Below are 13,443 nucleotides of genomic sequence, written 5' to 3'. Positions count from 1 at the left end.
CTGCTGACCATCACCGGCTTTCTTGGGAGCCGCTACTTCTCACTCAAGTACTCCTCAGGTGGCCTCAGGAGGCTGAGTGCTTCACTGTCCAACTCCTCCACCACGGAAAAATCCTGACAGTACTGCGAATCGATGATGATGTTTGGTTTGTAGGGCGCTCAACTGCGCGGTTATCAGCGCCCGTACAAATTCCCAACCTTTCCTCAGTCCAGTCTCGCCACTTACATGAATGATGATGAAATGATGAGGACAACACAAACACCCACTCATTACGAGGTAGGTGAAAATCTCTGACCCCACCGGGAATCGAATCCGTGACCGTGCTCGGGAAGTGAGAACTCGACGGCGAGACCACGAGCTGCGGACCTCGAATCGAACCGAGCGAGGTGGCGCAGTGGTTAGCACACTGGACTCGCATTCGGGAGGACGACGGTTCAATCCCGTCTCCTGCCATCCTGATTTAGGTTTTCCGTGATTTCCCTAAATCATTTCAGGCAAATGCCGGGATGGTTCCTTTGAAAGGGCACGGCCGATTTCCTTCCCAATCCTTCCCTAACCCGAGCTTGCGCTCCGTCTCTAATGACCTCGTTGTCGACGGGACGTTAAACACTAACCACCACCACCACCACCTCGAATCGAATCTTGCTCCTTTACATAGCTGCCAGACTCTATGAGTACTGAGACATGTAGGGGAACGGGAAGGACTAGCAGAGACCGTAGATGGCGCAAAAGGATCAAATGATTCAAATGGCTCTAAGCTCTGTGGGACTTATGAGGTCATTAGTCCCCTACACTAAGAACTACTTAAACCTAACTAACCTAAGGACCTCACACACATCCATGCCCGAGGCAGGATTCGAACTTGCGACCATAGCAGCAGCGCGGTTCTGGACTGAAGCGCCTAGAACCGCTCGGACACAGCGGCCGGCAAAAGGATAAGGAGTCAGTGTGGAGAGGAAGATTTAATTATGAGTGTAACGTAAATGAAGTTGAACTGGGTGTCACATGTAACGAGGAGAATGAATGGTAGAGGACCAAGGAAGATATCTGCTCCATTTCGAGCGGATTGACCGAGATGATCTAATCTAAGCAGACAGATGACTCGTAAGTGACCTACAGCAGGAGACCGTAACGCAAAGCCACATCTCGAAAAATTCTACATGCAGTAGTTGATATCAAAGGAATATTGCTAATGGTCATGATGATGTTGATAACAATGATGATATGACAATTATTTACACACTTGGATGACTAACTGTGGATAATGAACAAGAAAATCATGCAGACACACATCGATTTTCATTTCTTTTACCTGTTTCTAAATAATTTAAAGTGCTGAGAAGATGATGTTTTAAATGTCGAGTTAGGCACACAAATGTTAGAGAAATCCTATATGAATACGTTACAGCAGGGATGGCCAAGAATTTGGTTCATGCCCCGTGCCATGGCACGAGTGCCATAGCGCTCAGCCTCGTTGCCCATTTCCACCACTGCCATGGCACACTGTCTGAGGATGAGAAGGTGGAAGAGCGGCAAACTACGAACGTGCCACATTTAAATGGTACTGCAGTCGCACTGCATATGACTTAGTTCTATATTTCACATTTCTCAAAAACGTAGAGCACAAACAAAACAAATGGTTCAAATGGCGCTGAGCACTATGGGACTTAACATCTGTGGTCATCAGTCCCCTAGAACTTAGAACTACTTAAACCTAACTAACCTAAGGACATCACACACATCCATGCCCAAGGCAGGATTCGAACCTGCGACCGTAGCAGTCGCGCGGTTCCGGACTGAGCGCCTAGAACCGCTAGACCACCGCGGCCGGCAAACAAAACAAATTTTCAGTACTATTTAATTATTTTTAACATCCTGAAGACATAATGTAGTTGCACCTAGTGCAAAATGTCAGCATACGGACCGAAGGATGCAGACTCACAGGTTTTCACACTCAAGTTACCACTTAATCGTGACTTATTTAGTATTATAATCAAAAGAAGTTCCTTCAGATACGTATATTGATAGAGTGCTGTAGTGTTTTTGCAATCTCATTACTTAGACGTGAAAACTCTACCTGAGGAAGGTAATGTAGACGTCTTTCATAGTCTTAATACAGAAAGAGTTGTCTTTAAAAAAACTGGAATTAACTCGTAGATGAATCCGTACGCCTGCACAAGCACATGGGCACTTTTAAATGAAATGGCAAACTATCTCGAAAACAGATCTGAGATTGGCCGTGTCCACTAAACGTTGTGCAACTTATGCTTATAATTCTTTCAAGGCCACAATGAATTATTCAAAAGTTTCGCTTTTTGTAACCCCAGCGACATTAGGGAACTGAAGTGTGTTTGTAACAATGTATTCTATTTACTTTATTTTTAAATGCATCCCCATCAAATCAGAAAGAAGTTGATTCTCACCTTGCAATGTCTTACTGTGAGCAGTATGCAATCAAGTCCACTTAAAATTCGAAGTCTGCAAATTCATACCACACATTCTAATTTTCGTTCCTGCACTCTTTTTTCATCCATAAATTCAACAACAGCGAGTTCTAAATTGAAAAATCGCTCCAGGCATGTTGCTTGACTTAACCAACGTACTTTGCAATAATATGTGCTCTGATCAGCCAGAACATTATGACTACCTAACTAACAGCCGATATGTCCACAATTTGGCACGGTTAACAGCGGCGACGCGACGTGGCTTGGAAGCAGTGAGATCTTCGTGGATTTCTGGAGGGAGATGGCACCACATCTGCACACACATACACACAAGTCACATATTTCCCATAAATTCTGGGGAGGGGGCTACAAGCTCTGACGCCACATTCAATCAAATTCCAGATGTGTTCGATCGGGTTTAGATCTGGCGAGTTGGGTGACCAGCACGTCAACTGGAAGTCGCCACTGCGATCCTCGAACCACTCCATCACACTCCTGGCCTTGTGACATGGCGCTTTATCTTGTTTAAAAATGCAACTGCCGTCAGGAAAAATGATCTTCATGAAGGGATGTATGTGGTGTGCAACCAGTGCACGATACTCCTCGACCGTCATGGTGCCCTGCACGATCTTCACTGGACCCATAAATGCCCACGTGAATGATCCCCAGAGGACAATGGAGCTGCCTCCAGCTTGTTTCCCTCCCGCAGTACAATTGTCAGGGAGCTGCTCCCTTGAAAGGGGAAGGATTCGCAACCTCCAATCGGCATGACGAAGAAGGTAACGGGATTCATCAGACCATGTAATGCTCTGCCACTGCGCCAACGTCCAGTGCCGACGGTCATGTCTCCAATCCAGTCGTAGCTGCCGATGTGGTGTTCACATCGGCATTTCCATGGGTCGTCGGCTGCGGAGACCCATGGTTAGAAGTGTTCGGTGCACTGTGTGTTCAGACACACTTGTACTCTCCCCAGCATTAAAGTCTGATGTGAGTTCCGCCACAGTTCGCAGCCTGTCCTATTTTACCAGTCTGCCCAGCCTACGATGCCCGACGTCTCTAATAAGGGGGCCGCCCAACCTCACGACGTCTGGAAGTGGTTCTACCTCGATTTCACCACGTGTTGTAGACTTTCTCTACAGCACTCCTCGAGCACCTGACAAGTCGTGGAGTTTCCGAAATGATAGTACAGACCATCCGAGGCGTTATAATCGGTCATGAGTCAAACTCAGATAGATCGCCGGCCGAGGTGGCCGAGAGGTTGTAGGCGCTACAGTCTGGAACCGCACGACCGCTACGGTCACAGGTTCGAATCCTACCTCGGGCATGGATGTGTGTGATGTCCTTCGGTTAGTTAGGTTTAAGTAGTTCTAGGGGACTGATGACCTCAGAAGTTAAGTTCCATAGTGCTCAGAGGCATTTGAACCATTTTTTTGATCGCTAGGCTTCCCCATTCTACACATGGTCAGCACGCTCACTGATACTACATGCCCTGCCGGGTTGCATGACGTGCAGTCATTCCTCGCCAGTTGACGCTGTTATCGCCTGGACGGGTTTATATCGATAGTAGATTCTTATCATCATGTTCATGTTCTGGCTGATAAGTATAAAGGCTCCATACTCTTAGGTCAGTTCCGTCGAGAACTGTTGCAACTGACAGTGAAATAATGCGGTCTGCTTCAGAAATTCCACTATGCATATACCATCAGTTTCTTTACTTACTGCACATTGCACTTCTTGATGCACAAGACAACGAATCCCGTCTGTCGATTTTTGTAGTTTTTGGCTCTTTCATGGCCAACTAAACCTTTAAATTCTTTCTGTATAGTACTCTAATGTCGTTCCATAGCAGATCTGCAGTACCTGTCACTTGTGCGACTGCATTGAGAATTCTCATCCCTCTCTTCTGGCATTCCTATTCATTTTCAACGGTTTTGACGATAGATCGCTAGCCTGCCTCCTTCTGTGCAGTCAGTCACTGTACCTGTGTATGTACTTCATACCACGAGTAAATAGCGAAAGGTATACAGCGCTGACACCACGATTCTGCCGAACCGAAGAAGGTTGTGCCGGCCGAAAAGTACCACACCGCAGATCTAAAAAAAAGGATACCTCTGAGAAGGATCGAGCAAAGACGAGGCAGGCCGAGCCTTGGCCAACAGGCAGCCCCCACAATCGGCCTACATGAGGTTCGGCACACTTTCGGGCCTGCCCTGCATTACTGTGTTTTACACTGTATTGGAAACGATCATTTGTGTGACACGAAAATTACAGAAGAATTTTTCCGTGTGGATGTCGAAGGCCCTTCATACCCGATGAACGAAAGTGTTCAAGAAAGATTATAGTCTGCTGAAGCGCTCCAGGCGTACTAGGCCCGAACTATAAACTCGTTCAAGGCCTTGCCGCAGCGTGTTTAAATGATTAACGTAAACACAGCGTACCGCCACTATCATAACAAAGTCGTGATTTCGTATTAGTGTTATATGAAATTTACAAAGATTTAAAAAGTTCCGTGAAAATTTTTTCGAAAAGTGCCCTATACTCACTTGCTCAGAAAGTTCCTTGTGATAACGAAACAAATACAAACAGAAACAAAACTTAATATACGGTAAGTGCACCAGAAAGCAGTATGGCAGATTAAGCACTCAGCAGAGACGTGATCACACCAGGCAGCTGCTAGCTCGAGCATGCACAGTGAGGCCACTAATACCGATTTTAGAACTGGTCCTATACCTTTATCACTAGGATTATCGCTACTAACGCGATCATAATAGTGAGCCCGATCACAGGATAGACTTCCTCCGTTCACACAACTCGTTGTCAATCGATTACAAGTTAGTTGATCGTATAAAACGGTAATAATATCGCAAGACATTACAGCAGTTTACAACTGAAAATGTGTTGCACAGTGATTCACCTGTCGATATGAAATGGTGCTGTTGATTATTTGGTATTTAGACATTTACGATACGTCACTTTTATGATATTATAATATAAAATGAAATTAACAGTAAATATATCATCTAAATGCTTAATGCATTCCCCTTTCTTACTTTCTCACTTCCTCTATGTTGTAAAACAAACTGGTGCACCTGAACTCACACATGGCTAAATGTTGAACTCGTTTCCTTAAAAATCTGAAAATGAGCTTTAAATGCTGAAGTTTGCCATTCTGCTAGGCCATTGTGGTTGACCCAGGATTAAATCCCTAAAATGCGAATATGATTATTTATTTGTTGTTTCATAATGGTTTTACGTACATTAACTGAGCTATTAAATCTGTTGACCAACTTATTAAAACGTCCTGGAGCTGCTAAAAGACCTAAAGAATCTTACTGTCGAAAATCTAGTGAGATGACGTATTATTTTCAAAGCAGCAAGTCCATCCAATTGCTAGGGGTACATTAGCATGGTGCATCAGAAGAATTTCGGTTCATTTCTGCATTTCTGTAATATTTCTGCCATGCGGTACTAGGCGCTTCAGTCCGGAACCGCGCGACCGATACGGACGCAGGTTCGAATCCTGCCTCGGACATGGGTGTATGTGATGTCCTTTGGTTAGTTCTAAGTTCTAGGGGACTGATGACCTCAGATGTTAAGTCCCATAGTGCTCAGAGCCATTTGAACCATTTTTTGTAATATTTTTGAAATAACCTGCCGGTGAGAAGATATTTTTGCAGGGCAGCTATGAGTATAAATTTAACAAAATTTAAAATCTATTCTCACAACCAGACTGTACGGTTTGTCCACAATTCTCAGCACAAATAAAGTAAGTGAGTCAAAAATAGTCGAAGCGTTAGCACAATTGCAAAATTAGGACCATACATCGATTTTCTATATGATCTATTAGCTAGTCAGCAAAGTCTACAAAAGTGTTATAATACAATGTGTTACTGTAATTTGTTAATTTATATTGACGAATACGTTTTTACCACTAGTAAAATGTGTTTGAATCATATTCTACAGGATTTGTTTACTTTTAGTACCAGATTTTTAATCGAGATGTGGAGGTATTAAACAAAGATAATCATTCTCGAAATTATTTCTTGTCTAAGAATGCGTGCGAATTTTTTAAAAAAGTCTTCTGTTTGGTTTTTAAAGTAAGCATTTACGAAACATGCTCCCATAGGATGTACCGGATAATACAGGTAATTAAATGATAATCAATTAATTTGGGAATTCTTTTGAGAATATCTAGTGACATTTAAATGTATTTTGGATGTTCTTTTGTCGTTAGTTCGGATGTAAAAGGGCATACCTTCAGGGAGACTCGAAGTTACACACGACTCTTTTTTCATTTATCAGTTTGTGACTGCTTTGATGCTGTCCACTACGATTTACTCTTTTAGTCTAGTCCCTCATCTCAGTGTAGCACCTGACGTATGGCGAGAGGTGGGAACACATAATGCACTCATGGTCATTGGCGAACATGATCGTTTTGGTGGTCCAGGTGTTATGTTCTGGGGAGCAAGTACTAAACTTTATGTGCGGCTGATCCTGGCGGAGGTTCGAGTCCTCCCTCGGGTATGGGTGTGTGTGTTTGTCCTTAGGATAATTTAGGTTAAGTAGTGTGTAAGCTTAGGAACTGATGACCTTAGCAGTTAGGTCGCTTAAGATTTCACACATTTTCACTAAACTTTAAATCTTTGAACATGGTACGCTCAGCGGCCGACGTTATTGTAGCTCTATATTCCTTAGCCATGCGCGTCTTTTCGAGTGTGCGTTGGGCCATGACTTAATTTTTATGGATGACAATGGACGACCGCATCGAACAACGGAACTGGAGGGGCTCTTAGAGGATATTCGGCGAATGGACTGGCATTCGAGTTAAGTCCCATCGATCACGTCTGGAATGCTTTAAAGAGATGTACTGGAACACGTCGAAATGCGCAGACGACCGTCAACCACTTGCCCATCTCGCTGGTGGAGGAGTGGCACGCTGTGCCACAAAAAGTCCTTATCAGTCTTGGGCCATCATGGGTGCAGGTTGCGGAGCGTTCATTGCAGTCAGCGGGGATGGCACACACTCTAAAGAACCATGTCCTGCGTTGGTAATGCCAGAGGAACCGCCATGAATAGCGGTGACTTCTGTGTAATTAGTGGCTTTGAATAAAATTGTCATACCTGTTCCTCTCACTGCCTATATCTTTCAGTTACCTAATGTGCTATACTGCAGCAATTCTTTCTATTTATTGTCCAAGTTTCATCCAGGTGTTTTCTTGACAATGACACATCATGTGAAAGTTATTTTCGTCCATAAGTATTACACACCAGCGTCGACGTTAACACTTGATTTTTGAGTAAATAAAAGTTTAAAAACTCAACAACCTTGGGTGAATGTAACGACAACAATAACTATTACTACTACTACTACTGCTACTACCACCACCTTCACCATTACTATTATGAACCCCATCGTCCTACTCCTTCCTGTAGTTGGACTTTTCCATTTACTCCATTATTACTAATTCTGTGGAGAATCTCATAATTTATCAGTCTACATAATTTCCACCATCCTATTATAACAACACATCTCATATACGTCGATTCACTTATTTTCATTGTTTCCTAACAGCAGAAGTACTTCGCACATTGTTGGCATACGCCGTGATAAGCACAGTACACAGTACATCAAGCAAAGACAGGCTACAGATTTTGCTCCGCAATCTTCGCTCGCTACTCAGATGTTTCAGTTAACATCGCAGCAAAAGTACCTGCAGAAGATGAACACTAGAAAAGATCAGTACCCACACACCGTTTTCTTGAAACTTTTTTTCTGAATCAATTCCCGTATAGACATAGTAATCTGTTTGAATTCACTCTTCCAAATTTTTCCCTTACAAAATCTTTGAATATTGGGATGATAATAATTCTTTAGAAAGTTTAGAGTAGCAGATATCGTGGAATTTCTCCACCGCATATGTGTCATGTGAAATGCACAATTAACAGCTCCGAAACTTTCCAACTAAAAAATTTACGAGCAGTAATCGTATAGAGGAGGGGAACAGAGAAAGCCGCTCTGGTTCTGGTACCGAAAGTGTTTTCGAGACAATTCTCATTTTTCTGATGCTCCGTAACGAAGAATCTACGGCATGCTGAACTTATTATTTCTTAATTAACTGTTGCCTGGGTGCAATTCGGTATTAGCCCCCGCCGTTAGCTGTGTTAATGAGAACAGCGGGAGGCGGCAGATTTAACTAATGATGCTTTTGGCTGGTCCCCCGCCTAGCCAAATCTTCGCTCCCTTTTCTTTTCTCTCTCATTCGGACGCCCTTAGGACGAACCGCCAATTTGAGAACATCGTCTCTCTACTACCGCCGGTCAGCCAGCCGAACACGAAGCGCTTTCAATTAAAAAGCCAGTTCCTCGGACGTCTTGCCCCTACAATCTCGTTAAGTTTTATTACGATTTAAGAGTGGACACCGAATTTAGAGAACTGATTCGGAAATTTAATAGGAGTTTCTGTTCTACCGATTTCGGTGAACAGTTTATTTGTTCAGCTCAGTTCTGTCGCATCGGAAACGATGACTGGGGCACTGGTGCGAAGTAGCTCACAGATAAGCATAAGACGGCACAAAGGAATTTGAGGGCATATTATAGTAAAAATAAGATCTTTGGAGACAAAGACGGCATCGATATTAAAACACGAGCAAACTCTGCTAAAGGAATTCTGTTCCTTAATTTCCTTGTAAAGAGAAAACGTATCATGAAATGTGTTACTTTATTTTAATCTCTCACCTCAAATAATTTTTACGTATAAGAGGTTCTCGCCGAGCAAACGTATGGAAAATCTCTCAATTCCAAAAGACCTCATCCCAACTCAAGAGTGGAACTAGAATGCCCTCTGAAAAGCTATGACCATATAGCAACCCTAAAACCAGCGCATATATTATAAATTAGTATTTTACTTTTGTCAGTTGGCTTTAACTGACTGAATCGTGTTCCCGTCGCTACCTTTGTGCGAACTGTCCGACACAGCTCTCCACAAAGCAAACAACTCTATCAGAGTGACGACAGATACATTCTAATTAACTTCTAATTTCAAAGTAATGTATTCATATGTCCACATAAATATCAAAACTAGTCTAATAAAACATACGACAGTTTGAATTAAATGTCAGTCAAATAGTAACAAAAGTATCGAATAATATCGGTTATTAATTTAAAAATTGGTACATGATGGAGATTGTGTACTGAGACGTGAAAAATTCAATGTGTTTCAATACTAGTTCAGTTTCCAGAAGCTCTTTACCCATCGGTTTTCACTACCTTATCATTCTGTTTTGTGTGCTTATTGCTCATCGAATAACAAATTATTTTACGGAAAGCGTAATTCGTTTAATGCTTCTTATACAGCGTATACTACGACTTACACAGGGCGGTTTCAATTAAAGTTGCTCACGGAAGTCTAGTGTGGGCTGTACTTATTGTATGAGAGCAAAACTTGGTATGAATGCTGACGTGTTAACGTGGAACCGATTTACGCTGGAGAAAAATTACTTCCTATTTTTGTCAGCAGGCGGAAATCTGGCACTGTAAACTGTTTATATGATGGTGTGACATCCAAGATGTCATTTGACAGGCCGTAACGGTTACTAATGAAATCAGCACTACCTTTCTCATGTGTTTGACCTTTTCTGCTCTTGTACCGTACCAATTCCATTACATATGGAAACATTTCTACACTTCTTGCATTCATGGCGCCAGTTTTCCACCTGGTGGTCAAAAATGGAACTAGTTTTTTCAGCGGAAATCGGTTTCGCATTAATGCATAATCGTACCTACGTAGTTTGTCTGCCTTACGATGATTACAGACCACGCTGGACCTCTGTGAGTAACTGCACTTTAATTAGAACCACCCTGTGCAATGTACACTATGTAATCAAAAGCATCCGGACACCCCCAAAAGCATACGTTTTTCATATTAGGTGCATTATACTCCCACATACTGCCAGGTACTCCATATCAGCGGCCTCATTATTTATTAGACATCGTGAGACAGCAAAATGAGGCGCGCCGCGGAGGACTTCGAACGTGGTCAGGTGATTGCGTGTCACTTGTGTCATACGTTTGTACACGAGATTACCACACTCCTAAATATTCATAGGCCTACTGTTTCCGATGTGATAGTGAAGTGGAATATTGAAGGGACGTGTACAGAATAAAAGAGCAAAGGCTGACTTCGTCTGCTGTCTGACAGAGACCGCCGACAGCTGAAGAGGGTCATAATGTGTAATAGGCAGACATCTATCCAGGGCCATCACACAGAAATTCCAAACTCCATCAAGATTCACTGCAAGTACTATTACAGTTGGGAGGTGAGAAAACTTAGATTTCATGATCGAGTGGCTGCTCATAAGCCATACATCACTCGCTTGGTGTAAGGAGCGTAAACGTTGGACAGTTGAACAGAGGAAAAACGTTGTGTGGGTGACAGATCACGGTACATAATGTGGCGATACGATGGTAGGGTGTGGGTACTGTAACTGCCCGGTGAACGTCTTCTGCCAGCGTGTGTAGTACCAACAGTAAAATTCGGAGGCGGTGGTGTTATTGTGTGGTCGTGTTTTTCATGCAGGGGTCTTGCACGACTTGTTGTTTTGCGTGCCACTATCACAGCACAGGCCTACATTAACGTTTTAAGCACCTTCTTCCTTCCCACTGTTGAAGAGCAATTCGGGGATGGCGATTGCATCTTTGAACACGATCCATTACCTGTTCATAATGCGCGGCCTGTGGCGGAGTGGTTACACGACAATAACATCCCTATAATGGACTCGCCTGCACAGAGTCCTGTCCTGAATCCTTTAGAACACCTTTAGGATGTTGTGGAACGCCGAATCCGTGCCAGGCCTCACTAACCGACATCGATATCTCTCCTTAGTGCAGCACTCCGTGAAGAATGGGCTGCCATTCCCCAAGAAACCAGCATTATCTATGGAGTGCGCCAGAAACTTGTAAGTCGTTTCCAGCCAGGTGACCGGGTAATTTTGATCACATAGTGTATAAGGCACGTTTAGATTTCTTTATGAAGTATCTGACACACTGAGCAATGTAGCGCAGTGGTAAGACACTTGGACTCGCATTGGGGAAGACGGCAGTTGAAGCCTTCTGCGATTTGTCTAACTGGTTTCACTCAAAGACCTGGCCAATTTCTTTCACTTCTCCAGTCCAACCTCCTCGTCCGTCTCTAATGTTCTCGTTGTCGATTTGAACGTTATAATTTTTTATAAGTAATTGGCAGGTACATATTTCAGTATGGGCATTATTAATGTAATATTCGTTTAACTTTCGTCTCGTGAGTGAACATGAACTTTATTCCTAAAAGACATCAGAAATTTGAAATTTCGCATCCGTTGCTATAAATGCTGAATGGTGTGTTAAAGAGGCTCAAAGTGTTACTTTTCTAACCGTTTCATCTGTGCCCATTGTGTAATGCCTCTTCAGAAACGAATAAGAATGATTATCGGCGTATCGGGGATACAAGTGGACATTGGTAGAAGTCGTTTATATTCAAACACGTGCTGTGGATTACATGCGAATTTTCCCTGCGTAATATACATTACTTCATATGCGAGATGTCTTTGAAAGAGACATTTAGAAGTTTTTATTAAAATGAAATTCCTCCAGCTGTACTTTGGATCTCACCGCGAACTTCTTGACTGAGCCACACACGACTGATTTCATCAAAGAGTACGGGCCTGAAGATGGCGTTGACGCAACGCTGAAACTAGTAGCGAAGTAAAAAAAAAATCTTAAGTACAGCTGGAGGAATTTCACTTTAATATAAGTTATACCAGCTGTGTCCCACCTTCGTCCAGTTTAAATATGGATGTACGAAAATTTAGAAGTTTGGCGATGCATCTATGTGAAAGAGAATGTTCGCCTTCGGAGAAAATAATTTACTTTACGTAAAAAAGTAACGTTTCCGTAATTAATTCGTTTAATAATTACTTTGAGTCTCCTAGCCAACCGAAAATCATGAACGGACTGACAGAAAAACTCTACGCTTCAAATAATCTGAGGGATTCTGCTGCCATGTGCAGAAATTTATTTATATAGAAATATAGATGAAAAGAAGTAGCATGAATAGGGTTTAATTACGATGCATGTTCACGGTGCCTTTCGTTGAAAATTGTACAGCAGATATGTCGTAACCAACCTCCTAAAATTCTAGGGGCTTCGTTGTAGAATTATAATTTATTATGAGGCACGGTTTTAGTTTAATACACTCCTGGAAATTGAAATAAGAACAGCGTGAATTCATTGTCCCAGGAAGGGGAAACTTTATTGACACATTCCTGGGGTCAGATACATCACATGATCACACTGACAGAACCACAGGCACATAGACACAGGCAACAGAGCATGCACAATGTCGGCACTAGTACAGTGTATATCCACCTTTCGCAGCAATGCAGGCTGCTATTCTCCCATGGAGACGATCGTAGAGATGCTGGATGTAGTCCTGTGGAACGGCTTGCCATGCCATTTCCACCTGGCGCCTCAGTTGGACCAGCGTTCGTGCTGGACGTGCAGACCGCGTGAGACGACGCTTCATCCAGTCCCAAACATGCTCAATGGGGGACAGATCCGGAGATCTTGCTGGCCAGGGTAGTTGACTTACTACACCTTCTAGAGCACGTTGGGTGGCACGGGATACATGCGGACGTGCATTGTCCTGTTGGAACAGCAAGTTCCCTTGCCGGTCTAGGAATGGTAGAACGATGGGTTCGATGACGGTTTGGATGTACCGTGCACTATTCAGTGTCCCCTCGACGATCACCAGTGGTGTACGGCCAGTGTAGGAGATCGCTCCCCACACCATGATGCCGGGTGTTGGCCCTGTGTGCCTCGGTCGTATGCAGTCCTGATTGTGGCGCTCACCTGCACGGCGCCAAACACGCATACGACCATCATTGGCACCAAGGCAGAAGCGACTCTCATCGCTGAAGACGACACGTCTCCATTCGTCCCTCCATTCACGCCTGTCGCGACACCA

General features: G+C 43.3%; 1 non-coding gene across 1 annotated transcript; it reads left to right on the top strand.

The window, feature by feature from the left end:
- The first annotated feature begins 380 nt into the window (after nucleotides 1-380).
- Trnaa-cgc lies at nucleotides 381-453 on the top strand. Its single transcript has one exon. It is a non-coding gene; the product is annotated as a tRNA-Ala (tRNA).
- Nucleotides 454-13,443: the final 12,990 nt, after the last annotated feature.

The sequence above is a fragment of the Schistocerca piceifrons genome, chromosome 2 (assembly GCF_021461385.2).
Source record: "Schistocerca piceifrons isolate TAMUIC-IGC-003096 chromosome 2, iqSchPice1.1, whole genome shotgun sequence".
NCBI classification, from domain to species: domain Eukaryota; kingdom Metazoa; phylum Arthropoda; class Insecta; order Orthoptera; family Acrididae; genus Schistocerca; species Schistocerca piceifrons.
The sequence above is the reverse complement of the archived record's forward strand: the minus strand, read 5'-3'. Positions and strand labels throughout refer to the sequence as shown.